The sequence below is a fragment of the Dromiciops gliroides genome, chromosome 1 (genome assembly GCF_019393635.1).
Source record: "Dromiciops gliroides isolate mDroGli1 chromosome 1, mDroGli1.pri, whole genome shotgun sequence".
Taxonomy (NCBI): domain Eukaryota; kingdom Metazoa; phylum Chordata; class Mammalia; order Microbiotheria; family Microbiotheriidae; genus Dromiciops; species Dromiciops gliroides.
In genome coordinates this window covers 362,708,996-362,722,383 of record NC_057861.1, presented here as the reverse complement: position 1 = coordinate 362,722,383, position 13,388 = coordinate 362,708,996, and positions in this window count along the sequence as shown.

Here is a 13,388-nt window from a genome sequence, read left to right as displayed (position 1 = left end):
GTTATAACTTTTCTGTGCTCTGTACTGGTCAGAACTCATACACAGTATTGCATTCAGTTTTAGTTATGGCAGTTTAAGAAGTACATTGTTAATTTGGAGTTCCCAGAAAAAGTCAATATATATGGTGACAACTTTGTTGAGTCTATGTCATATGGATATTGGTTGACAGAACTGGAGACATTTAGTCTGGAGAAGAAAAAGTTCAAGGGAGACATGAGAGAACTAGACTTGGAGTCAGGAAGCCCTAGGTTCAATTACTGCCTCAGTCACTTACTAACTGTGTGACCCTGGCAAGTTTATTTACTCTCTCATGGCCTCAGTTCCTCATCGGTAACATCAGTGGGTAGGACTACATGGTTTCTAAAGTTCCTTCCAATTTGCAATCTATGTCCCTATGATTTGAAGGACTTTCATATAAAAAGTCATTAGACTTGTTCTATTTGGCCAATAGAGTAGAACCAGGAACAAATGTGTTCAATTTGCCAAGAAATAGGTTTATGTTGGATGTTAGGAAAAATAGCCTAACAATTAGTGCTGCCTAAATATGGGACAGGCCACATTGAGAGACGATGGTTTCCCCTTCCTTGGATGTCTTATAATAGAGACATAAGGTATATTTAATGGGGTGGAGTGGGGAGCCTTCTGAATTATGGGTTGGACCCAAAGATCACTGAGGTCCATTCTAGGTTTCAAATTCTGTCTTTCAGTAACAATTATTTTGAACTAAATTTCCATTTAATAAAGTATTTTATTTAATTAATTTAAGTAAAGCATTGGCAATTGTATACTTTGTGTAGCTATTCATTAGAGCTGAGCCTTTTATCAAGATGAGTCTTAATCAAAATATATTTATTAAGTATCCACCAATTATTGTGCTAAGAACTGTTGGATGTACATGTATAATATAGTGTTTGATAGTTGTCTTCCAGAAACCTGCAAAAGAGTCAGGAAAATAAAATATATACACCAAGAGCAATGAGTTGGTGAGTGTCACCTTAATGGTACAAAGTCTAGAATAGTGGACTACATCAAACAATTAATTGTAACTACTTGGAGTGCCTGAAACTGCTTCACTTGACTGAGGCCACAGTCTCAAATTGATAGGCATTCCATACCATAAAGAACCTTCAAGAAAGACTTCAGTTCTGTACCAGAGTACAGAAAATAGGCTATGAAATTCTATAGCTCATCTCTATGTTGGGCTCATGAGACTCTAAGGAAAGGTCAAGGAAGAAGCTCAGAAAAATTCAGGTTCCCCAAAGTCACAGACAAAGTGAAAGCAGGGTGGGAACTTCTGGAGTAGAGAAGGAATGGGCAAAGGGAGATGTAGCATTCAAACCAGTTTCCCCTAGAACCTGAATAACAGGGGTTTTTTTTTCCAATTGACAAGCACATTCCAAAAATGCACTAGCTACTCACCAGCTCCTGAGAAAAGAAAATCATTTTCTTGTTCTTATCGCTTCTTTTTCCCAGTGTTCTTGGGAGAACAGACCAGAAGGGCAGAAAGGAGAAGCCAGCGGTCTATGATTTGCTTATGTGTGCCATAAAAGTTACAGAGATGGTTCTATTTTCTGATCATCAGTGGTCAATATATGATACAACCATTTTGTTAAGAAGAAAGATGAATAAAAATTTTAAAAATAAGAAACATTTATTTCCAATCTTCTTTAGGCTTCATTGATGTTAAAATTCAGAATAATAGTGAGAAAAATAGGGGTGTGGGAGGGCTTGACTACACCATGACAGATCTATGACATGTATTTCAGTGGGATATGACAAGCAGCTCTGGGCTGCTTGATTGGGACAGATGTCCCTGTAAAGTCCCTGAGAGCTTCTTTGTGAGCACCTACCTACAATCTTTCTAGTTTGTAGAGCAAAATGTCATAGAGGATAAAGCTTAAAGCTTTGCTAAAGCCATAAGTATATTCTTGTTCTAAAGCAATGGGCCTTGCATGAATCTAAATCAAAGATCATTTCTTTGAAATACAGTGAATAAGCCAGTGATTTAAGTGAAAGGGGCCACTCCACATTTTCTAGCAGTAAAAAGCATTGATATAATAGTTCATTCCCTGAGCTCTATCTACTTTGGTGAAATGCAAAATAATAGGTATTATAATTATAATATTGGTGATGATGATAATAGCCTTACATTTGCATATCACTTTACTGTTTGTAAAGGGCCATCCTTGAAACAACCCTGTGAGGTAAATATGGCACATCTTTTTTTATAAAGATGAGGGAACCCTAAGATGTTAAATGGCTTGCCTCTGGTCACACAACTAATTAGCAGCAGAGTTGAGTTGGATCCTAGGTTTTTCTGCCTCCAAGTCTAACACTCTATCCATGATACCACACTCTCTCTCTAAATGAAGTCATTGGGTATTATCATTCCAAATACATTGAGCAGCAACATTTCCACCTCTCCTGACTAAAAGAAAAGGATCCTCTTTAAGAAATGCTCTGAATTAAATAAGATGAAGCATGCACACTCCAGCAGACCTCAGTTTGGCGATCCAGCATTTTAGCAGCATGAAGCCAGCCTCAGCATGCTGTGAACATATTCATAGCAACCTCATGCGAGTCTCAGGACTGCTGGTGCAGCAGCTGTTCAGTACCAATGAAGCCCTTGTTATTACAGAGGAATCTGTTTGCAGTTCTCTATACAGTCTTTTTATAGTATGGGACTTCATTGTTACAAGGACTCATCTTGACTAAGGGATTGATTGAACATAGATCCACAAAGCATAAATAATGTCTACTTAAGTGGACACCTCATAAACAGTGAGATGAAAATATCCTATTTTGAAATCATAAACCGCTATTTAAATTCATTTTCCTTTTTTCTTTGGGGATGGTTGTGGAAGGGAGTGGGGTGATTTGATGATTCAATCCAATTCAATAAATTCACAACTATATCTGGTATGACCAGAAGACTGTGATTTTCAAATTATAAGCACTAGTGGAATGAAAACAAGCACAATTAAAAAATCAAGGGACCTTCATTAAAAAAAAAATATGTTTCATTGCCTACTTGCAAGTATATCTGTGAACATCTACCATTATATTACTAATTACTTTGTGTTGTCCCATCCCCTTTGGTAACTCTAGGGAAAACTTCAAATATAAAATAAATAGAATTATTTATTGTTCTTCAATAATTATGGGGGGGAAGCTTTTTTTATGTTTGTCCAACTGAGATACATCCCTTCAATTTTTTTAAATATATAGTTTTATGCGACAATAAGTGTGTAACTAGAGGTTTTTAAAATGCATGTGCAAATACATGCTACAGAGGAATTCAAAGTGCAAATGAGCCTCCCTTTCAGTAGCTCAGGATCCCTCCCTCTCTATTTGCATAATGTACTTTTCTGCTTTTTAAAATGCCCCGTGCTTTCCATTTCAGAGAAGGAAAGTAAAATCACCTCATATTTTGACATCCTCATTTGTATGTTTTCCTGTTCATGAAATGCTGTCCCCCTCAAATTATTATTCAATCATATTTGTTAGTTAATGGTGTTTAAAATACTTTCCTTTAATATGGATGCTAGAGATCTGTCTTTGTGCTTATTAGGTAATCACAAGGAAAGAAAACAGTTGGTCGTTAACCTCTAAATCAGCCTGACCTCCAACTTTCACACGTGGCCTTCAAATGCTTACAACCTCACAAAACACCATGCATGATATTTTCTTTTTTTCTTCTGTAGTAAAATGAGATGAAAGAATACACCACCACAAGATGTGTACACACAGAAGATAGGAAGAGCAAATGAGACAACACAACAGCATCATGTTTACCTCATTCCAAAACACACCTCCCCCCCCCACTTTCATTCCTTGCAGCATTCTTCCTGTCTCTCACTTAGTTGTACACAAAGGACAGTCCTAAAAATGTAATTTAATTTTTTAATTAAACCTTCATTTCTATTTAATTGCAAGCAACACCATCGAACAAATGCTGGAGCATAATGAGAAGGAAGTAATTTCTAAATGTGCTTAGAGGTCCCTCACTGCTCCAAAGTAGAACTTGTTTCCATAGCAACTGGCATGCCGCCCTCTATTTGTTCCAAATAAATGACATATCAAAAGTACAGCTGTAATAGCAATGGATTCTGTTTCTCCCAACACAACACACAGCTACAAATACCTGTACTACTATTGTTATCACTTAGCTCACATCTGATATGTGAAAAAAATTAGGATTTCACATCTTAGCAATAATGAAGTCTTTGGTTGCAGTTTCTTTATCTGCAGGGTGATGGCTGTCCCTGTGACCTTGACTTCTCATTCTGTGAAATGCCCTTGGGTCAGAAAGCAGAAAAAAAAGAGGCATTATTCTCACCATGTTAGATATTTTACACTGCAAATGAGATTTGTTTGTCTTCATCAAGGAAGAAAATTTAATTCCAAATTACATCATCTAATAGCTACTGCCCCTCTGTGCTGTCAACAGAATTATTGATTTGGAAACCCAACATCTGCAAAATGCTAACCTGGCCTATTAGACTACACAAAGGCTTTAAACCTCAGCTGGTCCTCTTTCTTCCCCTTCATCATGTCCTAAGGCTAATAGCATTTAGCTAAATGAGCTTAAGCCAGTCAGGAAAGCAGAGAGGAGGCTGGTGAATGTCCCTAAAGGTATTATGTCATTGGTACACAAGCATACTTCTAAGCATATAGCCTACCCCATTTTCAGTTTTATTTGACTTAATTAGCTTCAGCCTATTTTGAAATGGCATACTATGTTTTTTTTTTCAAACCATCATTCATGCCAAGCTATTGTAACTCACATGCTTTTTCTCTCACAGAGAGACAAAAGGATATCTCTCAACTGTAAAAAATTCTATAGAAATAGTTTTATATAAATCTTTACAGAATTTTTTAAAAATCTGGTTATAGGGGAAGGGAAGGTGAACTAATAGAATGTTATCATTATATAGTGTTCATAAAAGGTAAATATTATTAACCGAAAATCTTTGTTCCTCAGCTTCATAAAATAATGTGCATTTGTATATTGGCATAGCCAGTTAAAGTAATTTATTAAAATTGTGTTTGATCAATAGTTACCAAATGCATATTTATGATGTTGGGTTTTTTTAATGGAAAACTGAGACCACCCTGAAACACTCCTTGCTTGCAAACCTCCTTATAACCAACAATGCAGGTACTAGTAAAAGAAAAAAAAAGCAAAAAAAGGCCACCGTCCTATTCCATCTTATCCATTGAACACATCTGACCTAGCCTCTGTTTCAGATCTGCGTGTTCTCTGTTCTTTGTCTTCTAGGCTCTTCTCTTATGCACTCTCTTTACTCTCCCCTCACTAGTTTGTGACATAACATTCAAATGAGAAGGGCCACAAGAAAACAAAGTCCATCTTGAAATTCATTAACAATATCCATCCTAGTTTATAAATGTGCCAAATAGAATGGGTCTCCTAAGTAATGCTAGTTAGAAAATGAAATCCTCTCCTTAGAAATGGAGAGTCTCTACTGAAGATAGTAATAAATCTTTTTAAACTGATATTATCCATGGTCTCTCACATAGCCATTTAGATTTAGTAGGTCAGTAATTATATGCTAATTAGACTATTAAAGACTGATTGATTGCTAACATTCTTTGTTGAGGTTTAATCAAACAGAAATAGATAGATCAAGTTACCATGTAATTAATGAAAAATTACATAAGAATTCAATTACTCTTACTAGAACAGTAAGAAAAAGCCCTCTATTTAATGTTCTACAAGATATTTTTAGAATATTTAAATATGTTTAAATTAACCAAAATAGATGTCACACTCAACATAGGCAAGAACAAGATTCACCTATCTGCTGCTTCCAACAAAAAGAGAATTCATTCAGCAAATGAATGACAACATTCATGCCCTCTTATATTCTAAGGCGCTTTCAAATTTTTCAAAGCACTTTCATACATTCTCAAGCCTGACTAACCTCTTTCCATCCCACCCCCAAAAAAGTGCTTGCTTTTTCTTGAACCTTCTACTCCATCTAGCTACTGTCAGATCTTTCAGACATAGCATAATGCCTGGGCCTTGTAAAAATGTTTCTAGATTGATCCCTCATCTCCTTCACTGCCAAGCTTCTCAAAAAAGTTCATCCAATGAGTCTATTTTATTATAAATTATATCTCTCAGTTCCTCAAAATCAGGCTTCTGCATATTCCCTCAGCCCCAACATGCTCTTCTAAAGCTGTTCTCTCCGGTCAGTAACAGGCTGCTTTTTTTCTAAACCTCATCTTTCTTTTCCCCTTTGTAGTTTTGAAACTTGTATACCTTCTGCCAATACTTTTTCATCCATTAGGTTTGAAGACCTAATTTCTTCTGGTTGTCCTTGTAGCTAGCTACACTAGGTATTTTTCTCCTCCACTGGCTTTTTGTCTTCTTCCTGGCCCTTTAATGTGAGTGTTCCTCAAAAATCTATACTTCCTTGGCTAGCTTCTCTTATCTCTCTGCTTTCTCTCCCTTGGTGATATCATTCATTCTTAAGACTTCAACTACCATTTCTTTCACATGATTCCCAAATCTATCTCTCTAATTTTGTCTTCTCTTCCAAATCCCCAGTCTGCATCTCCAAGTACCCACAACACATTCCTTACCTATCATATCCTGGAATTTAACATGTACCAAACTAAGATCAGTATCTTTTCTAGAGTTTTTCTCTTCTTTTTTGATTTTACTATTTCTGTCAGTACCACTACTACTCACCCTTTCTCCCATGTTCAAGAGTCTAAGAGTGTTGATGTAGCTTTCTGGTAGCCTGCCACTGACACAGATTGACCACTGTATGGCTAGATGATCATTTGTTAGGGATATTGTAAAGGGAATTATTGGTCAGGAAAAGATTGAGCTAGAGGGCCTTTAAGTCTCTTTCACCTCTGAGGTTTTATGAACACAACCTTTGATATTTCTTTGTATTTTATTGTATAATGGAATTTCACATATTTCAGGTCCTGTTAGACTGTTTTTTCCCCTCAATTTCAATTACTTATCAATGAAACTTTCTCACTAGTTTTAGTAACTAATTTTTAAGGTGGCTTAGAAATTAGAGTAGGCAGTGTTCTTAATTGCTAAGAAGAAATGAACATGGTTACTCCATAATAGTCTATATTCTGTTTTCAGAACTTATTGCAATTCATTTTTGTCCAGAAAAAGTAGGTTGGATATCCCTCAGTATAAGAATACTTAGTTCTACTGATAGTTTAACTTTATTGTTGGAATAATGATCTAATGGAAAAGGCATTGGAGTAGGAGTCAAAATTCTAGAACCAGTTCTGCCACTGAGGGTGTGTGTGGCTAAGACCCTTAGGACCCCAGATACCTTGTTTGTAAAATGAAGGACCTGAATGATATCACCTTGAATATTCTTTCCAATTTTAAATAAGATCAGGGATCTCTGCTAAATCTTCATCCAGTTTTAACCTAAACTTTATATTATGTTATGTTGTTTGTTATATCATGTCATGTCACATCATGTTACATTGTGTCATGTGTTATGCTATTGTTATATTCCCACATGTATATATATATGTGTATATATAAATGTATGTTTTATACACATATGTATATTATAAACACATATGCCTATATGGTTTTTATAGGACACATATACATATATACGTATGGTATATGAACATAGACACCCATATGTATATGCATACACATTGTATAACAATACATACATGTATGTGTGGCTCATATATAAATGTATGGTTCTTATATATAGTATACACATATGTGTGTATATATATCTATATATACATTCACATATTCTCTATGTGTTTATCATATATATGTGTGTGTATGTATATATATATATATATTTAGGGTGCGTTTCTGATCAGCTGATCTGACTTCTCTGTTACAGAATAAGAGATAATGGAGTTCAAATATTGTTACTGATTAGACATACTGCAAAGCTATAAAGTCCATCAAGGTAGGGATTATGTCACATATAAACTTTGCACCAACCCTAGGACCTAGCACAATTCTTTGCCTGCATCACAAGACAGGAATATGAGGAAGAACTGAAATAGATATTCAATCCATGACTTAGATAAATCCTAGGGAATTGCCGTAGACACAGAGAAATGAGGTGATTGCTCACTCACACAGCTAGTATAACAGGTAGGCTTAGAACTATGTCTTACTGTCTCCAAGCCTTGAATTCTTCTCTAGTGCTAGGTGATTAATAAACAGTCACTGAATTGGATTGGATTAGACTGACTTTTTCACAAAGATCAAAACTGAAACAAGACAGCCCAGAAGATTCTGAAATTCCAATGCCAATATTTTTCTGTTTTGGTTTTAGTTTTATAAAATAGGGCTGGCCTCAATGCAAAACAGTAACCCTAAAGTGATATACAAAGCTAAGCTACAACCACTACCATTTAAACATCAGCTGGAGCCAGAGTAGGCAATCTTAAGTGTCCTTCCATATATAGAATTCTATAACTAAATTTTCTCACATAAAAATGATTCCTGAAAATTTATGGTGTTTGTCCACCTATTGCTCTCAGAGATACTAATGTACCCGAAGCAAGGAAAGAACAAATGTAATTAAGCCAAACTTCTGATTTTTTCAAATTACAGTTGTATTTGGGCTGCAAATTTCTTAAAAGATAAAATGATGCACAGTGGAAAGCATTTGTTTTAACTTCCCATATATTAAAATAGATTAAAGTCAGTTTGCTTACAGTAGCAACCACTACAGCAAGAGAACTATAAGCTCTGAACATAGTTTTACTCAGCAGTAACCTTATGCTGCCAAAAACAACCTCACACCTCTTAACTGCTGTAAATAAGCTGGCAGACACCAGGTGTGCCATATAATCATTACTTAGTGATTGATGGGCCCTGTACTCAACCTATTTCCTAGGAACCTTTCTAATTAAGATGAGTTGTCATTCAAGGTATTATAATTATACAACCTTTTATTCAGGCCCAAAGTCAATGATGATATTAGCATAGAATTCTGTATTTATATTATGCAATTACTTTGAAAGTATTTCTCAAACACGAACCCTAATCCACTAAGCTTCTTCCAAGGTGCATTTGTGATTTTTTTAAAATAACAATTATAAAAATGATGTCTCTTGTGTGGAAACATTGAAATAAAGAGCAAATGAAAATATACTCAACATTTTTGATGAAGCAAGGAACAAAATAACGATGACTCCTAAAACAATCATGAACAAAACAATCATTAAATAGAGAGTTAATCCCATTCTTATTTGTCTTAGTTTTTGTTTCTATAAGAAGAAGCAACATAACCTAAGGGAAAGGATCATTGTCATCTAAACTGAAATGTATTTTATTGCGTGGTAGACGTTTAAAAATAGCTATTATCAATGAACTTGTTACTTTTAAATCCACTGGAAATAAGACTAAAATTTGAATCGGTTGACATCAAAACTGATGTTATCATTTGGACTGACAGTCATCTCTGGCACTGAGCTTGAATTTATAAACATGAACATTTTAAGAAGACATTTCTCAGTTTATGCAATAATAGAAGTTAGTCTTTCCTGAGGACTTTTATACATTTAGTATAAATCAAATATTGAGGAGGGACAAGGAGCAAAAGGTCTTCATGATGTGCTCTTTTTACTTTATTCCACTGCACAGTATCTACAGGGATGGTAAATATTTATCCTTTATTGAATACAGCATGTCCTCAGTTTCTAACCTAAATAATGACCTTGTCAGGGTAAAGTCATAAATTTTAGTGTTTATGTACAAGATGTGTGTTAGCTATCAGATTGATTTGCATTTTTCTCATTTGCTTTTGTAGGAACAAATTTACTTGATAGATTTAAACCTTGGTTTGGTATTCACCATTTCTTGAATTAATGAAACTTGTGAAGACAATACTCATATAGAAAAAAATATATAACTGCATGTTATGAAGTATTTTCCTTAATTGATATGTGAATACTGCCTGACATATTGCTATCCTAGTAGGTTTTTTCCCTTTGTTTTCTTTTGTAAGATGTTTTTTCTATGTAGTTGTAATCAAATATTCAATTGGGTGTGTGATCTCACAGATCCAGGAGTTCTCTCTCAATTAAGCAAACCACAAGTCTATTTATCTGATAAAAAACATATTATGTATTTGGAATAGTCTTAAAAAATTATAAAGATTCACAAAATCTCAAAGCTGTGAGATCAGAAGCAAACTAGTATAACACAAACCCAAGAAAGTATCCTATACATAGTTATATCACCTTCGAAAATCTCTAGCATTGAGGGAATCCACTCTCTCTTCAGATAATCCATTCCATTTTCAGATAGCTCTATAATTGTTAGGAAATTCTCCTTACCTTAAGCCCATATCTGCCTCTCAGTAACTTCCATCCATGATTACATTAGTTTCTTTGGTTGCCAATTAATGCACCTGACATATTTTGATCTTGTATCTGCTATTCCTCTCTCTTCTACATTTTTCACACATGAATACTTCTCCAATTTTGTAATTGTGAAGCTGATTGCTTAAACCTAAGAGTAAGGTTTTACACAATTACAAATCATCAGATCTGGCCCAACATTCTAACCTTTTTGGATTCTTATTCTGTGATACAAAACATTAATTATCCTTTCCAGCTTGTGTCATCTGTAAATTTTTAAATGATCTTATCTACATTTCTATCAAAGTCATTGGCCAAAGAATATTAAAGGGATTATTTGATAGCTTCAGTGTTTATGCTAATGATAGCCTATGATCTCAACTTTTCTCTCAGAGCAAGATACAAGATACATAAGCCTAACTCATTTTTTTCATACACCATGTTTATGTCCTGAACATAGACACAAAGGTTAAATTCATTAGTACTGGATACTAAAAATAATATGTACCCAATAAAACAAAAAGAGCATAGTATGAAACCTCCTTATTATGATAACACAAAATACAAAATTATACTGCTATAACACAAAGATGAGCTTAATCAAAAAGTAAAAAGCAAGTTCTATTGGGGATGTTTTACAATTCTAGATATATTCATTTGAACTTTATTGTATAGTTGCTATAACAACTTGATATGTTAGTCTGAAGTAATTTTTAATCATAGATTTTTGTGATGTAATTGTTGACTTACTTTTGTATTTTCCTATTTAGGAAAAAGGGGCCCTGTGATATAAAGAAACTTTTTAAATTGGAAAAAAATTACATTCATTCCAGGAATAAAAATGTAATGGGATGGCTCAGAAGAGAAAAGTAAGCCATCCATTAAAAATTCTTTGAACTCTTATGTGTTTAAATCAGCCTTAAAAATGGTGGTGGGGGGGAAACACAGCTCACATAATCCTAGCTAATATGAAAAGGCTTCCTGTGTATTGAACTGAATGCTGAAATGACTCAAGTCCACAGCTCACTTTCCATACAATCTTGTGATTCTGACCAAATTTCAGGTCAGAGAGTCTCTGAAAACCATTTGCCCAAAATTATTTCCCCCCCTCGATTAGATTTGTGGTGCCTCAACATTTCAGTTGGATCCTGGTACATACTTATATGCTTAATCCATCCTGGTATTTATTATCAGATTCCATTTTCCACTGGGTTCAACATCCTTTTGGTTCTAGATAGATGGGAATCCCAAAATGCACTAGAGTATGATGGACATTTGTGCAGATTTCCCTCATTCCAAAAAGCTACTTCATGTAGTGTAGCTGAACTTGGAGTCAGGCAAAACCTGGGTTTAAATACTGTCTCTGACATTTTTAGTTAACCCTGCACAAGTTGCTTCAACTCACTAAGCCTCAGTTTCCTCATTTGTAAAATGAGAAAAATATCAACCCCCATGGTCCCTATCCCACTGAGCTTTTTATGATAACAAAATAAGATAATGCACGTAAAACTCTGTGCAAATATCCACTACTATTATTAAATATTGATCATTCTAAATCCAATGTAGGGTACTTAGCGATAACTCCATATGAATTATATAACCTTAGCACTAAGTTGGACTTGAAGATCACATAGTCCAAAAGTTCTAAATCTGAGGTATAAGAACTTGTTTTCTTTATTCATCTTGGTTACTGTGCTTCAATACAGTACTATGTGTTCAACCTTATGCATTAAAAAACATTATTCTAAGAAGGAATCCATAAGTTTCTTCAGACTGTGAGAGGGGTCCAGGAGGCAAGAAAGGTTAAGATCCCCTAATTAGGTGCAAACTCCTAATTTATATATAAAGAAACTGAGGCCCAAAGATGTCAGGGCTTATCCAAAGCTTCATGGCTGGTTAGTTGGAATCACTACCATCCTGTGCCTATTACAACTTTCCTGTCATTCATAATTTAATCACAGCTTGCAGTCTCACAAGCACAAAGCAGAGCTGCAGAATTGCTTGTCTTCATAAATAATTCACTTCCCAAAAGAAGAAATCTCAAAGAATTTCCTCCAAAGAAAATAGCTATGCTCTCTTCTTCTTTCAGTGCTAAAGTTGCTTTACTATACCTCATGCAGTGTGAGTTTTCTAAAGTAAAATTTCAATCTAAAATATTATTTTTAAGATAAAGACAAAAATATAGTTTATTAGAAAGGACATTAATCTGGTGGTAAAGCAACCTGGGTTCCAGACCTTGCTCTGCTACTAACTGTGTTACTGGGTATGTTCATTCATCTCACTCAGTTTCCTAATCTGCAAAAAAAAGAAAAAAAACAACTTAAGCAATCTATTAATTAATGAAAAGAGGCTAGTTATAAAGGTTCTTCCAATTCTATGAGGTTATACTACATCTAATTTAACTAAAATTTTATTTCTGATTGTGTTCTCATTTTATTTTCTGGAAGTTGTCTAAGCTCTATTCTTTGGACTTGAAGAGATGATGTTTTAAAATCTTTAAATCCATTTATGACTTAGATTAGCATACCTCTCTATAGCAAAAATAAGATATGCTTGCTATAGAAAAAATATCCACAAGAATATATAAATACACATATCTATATCAAAATTAACCAATCACATAATATATGTTGAGAACCTATTATCTTTAAAGCATTAGACAATTACAGGAAAATGAAGTAATATAAGACCTATGCCCTATCTTCCAAGAATAGAACATCTAGTTAAGGTAATAAGAGAAATATTGTAGACCATCTCAAAATTATAAAAAAGACATTAAGATAAATGGCATGGGAATTAGGGGAAAATGGTGATTTCATTGTTAGGGACATAAAACAATCATAGAATAATAGATGAGAGAATATTACAAATTTCCAGTTTATGTTATATTTCTCTCCTTCAATTGATCTATTATCTCCAAAGTATTTGTACTCCTAAGTTTAGATGGCAGCACATTTTCCATTCTCATTCTGTGGTACTTCACCCTTTCTCCTTTCTCAAATCCTCCATGGGATATCTAGCTCAACTGCTAA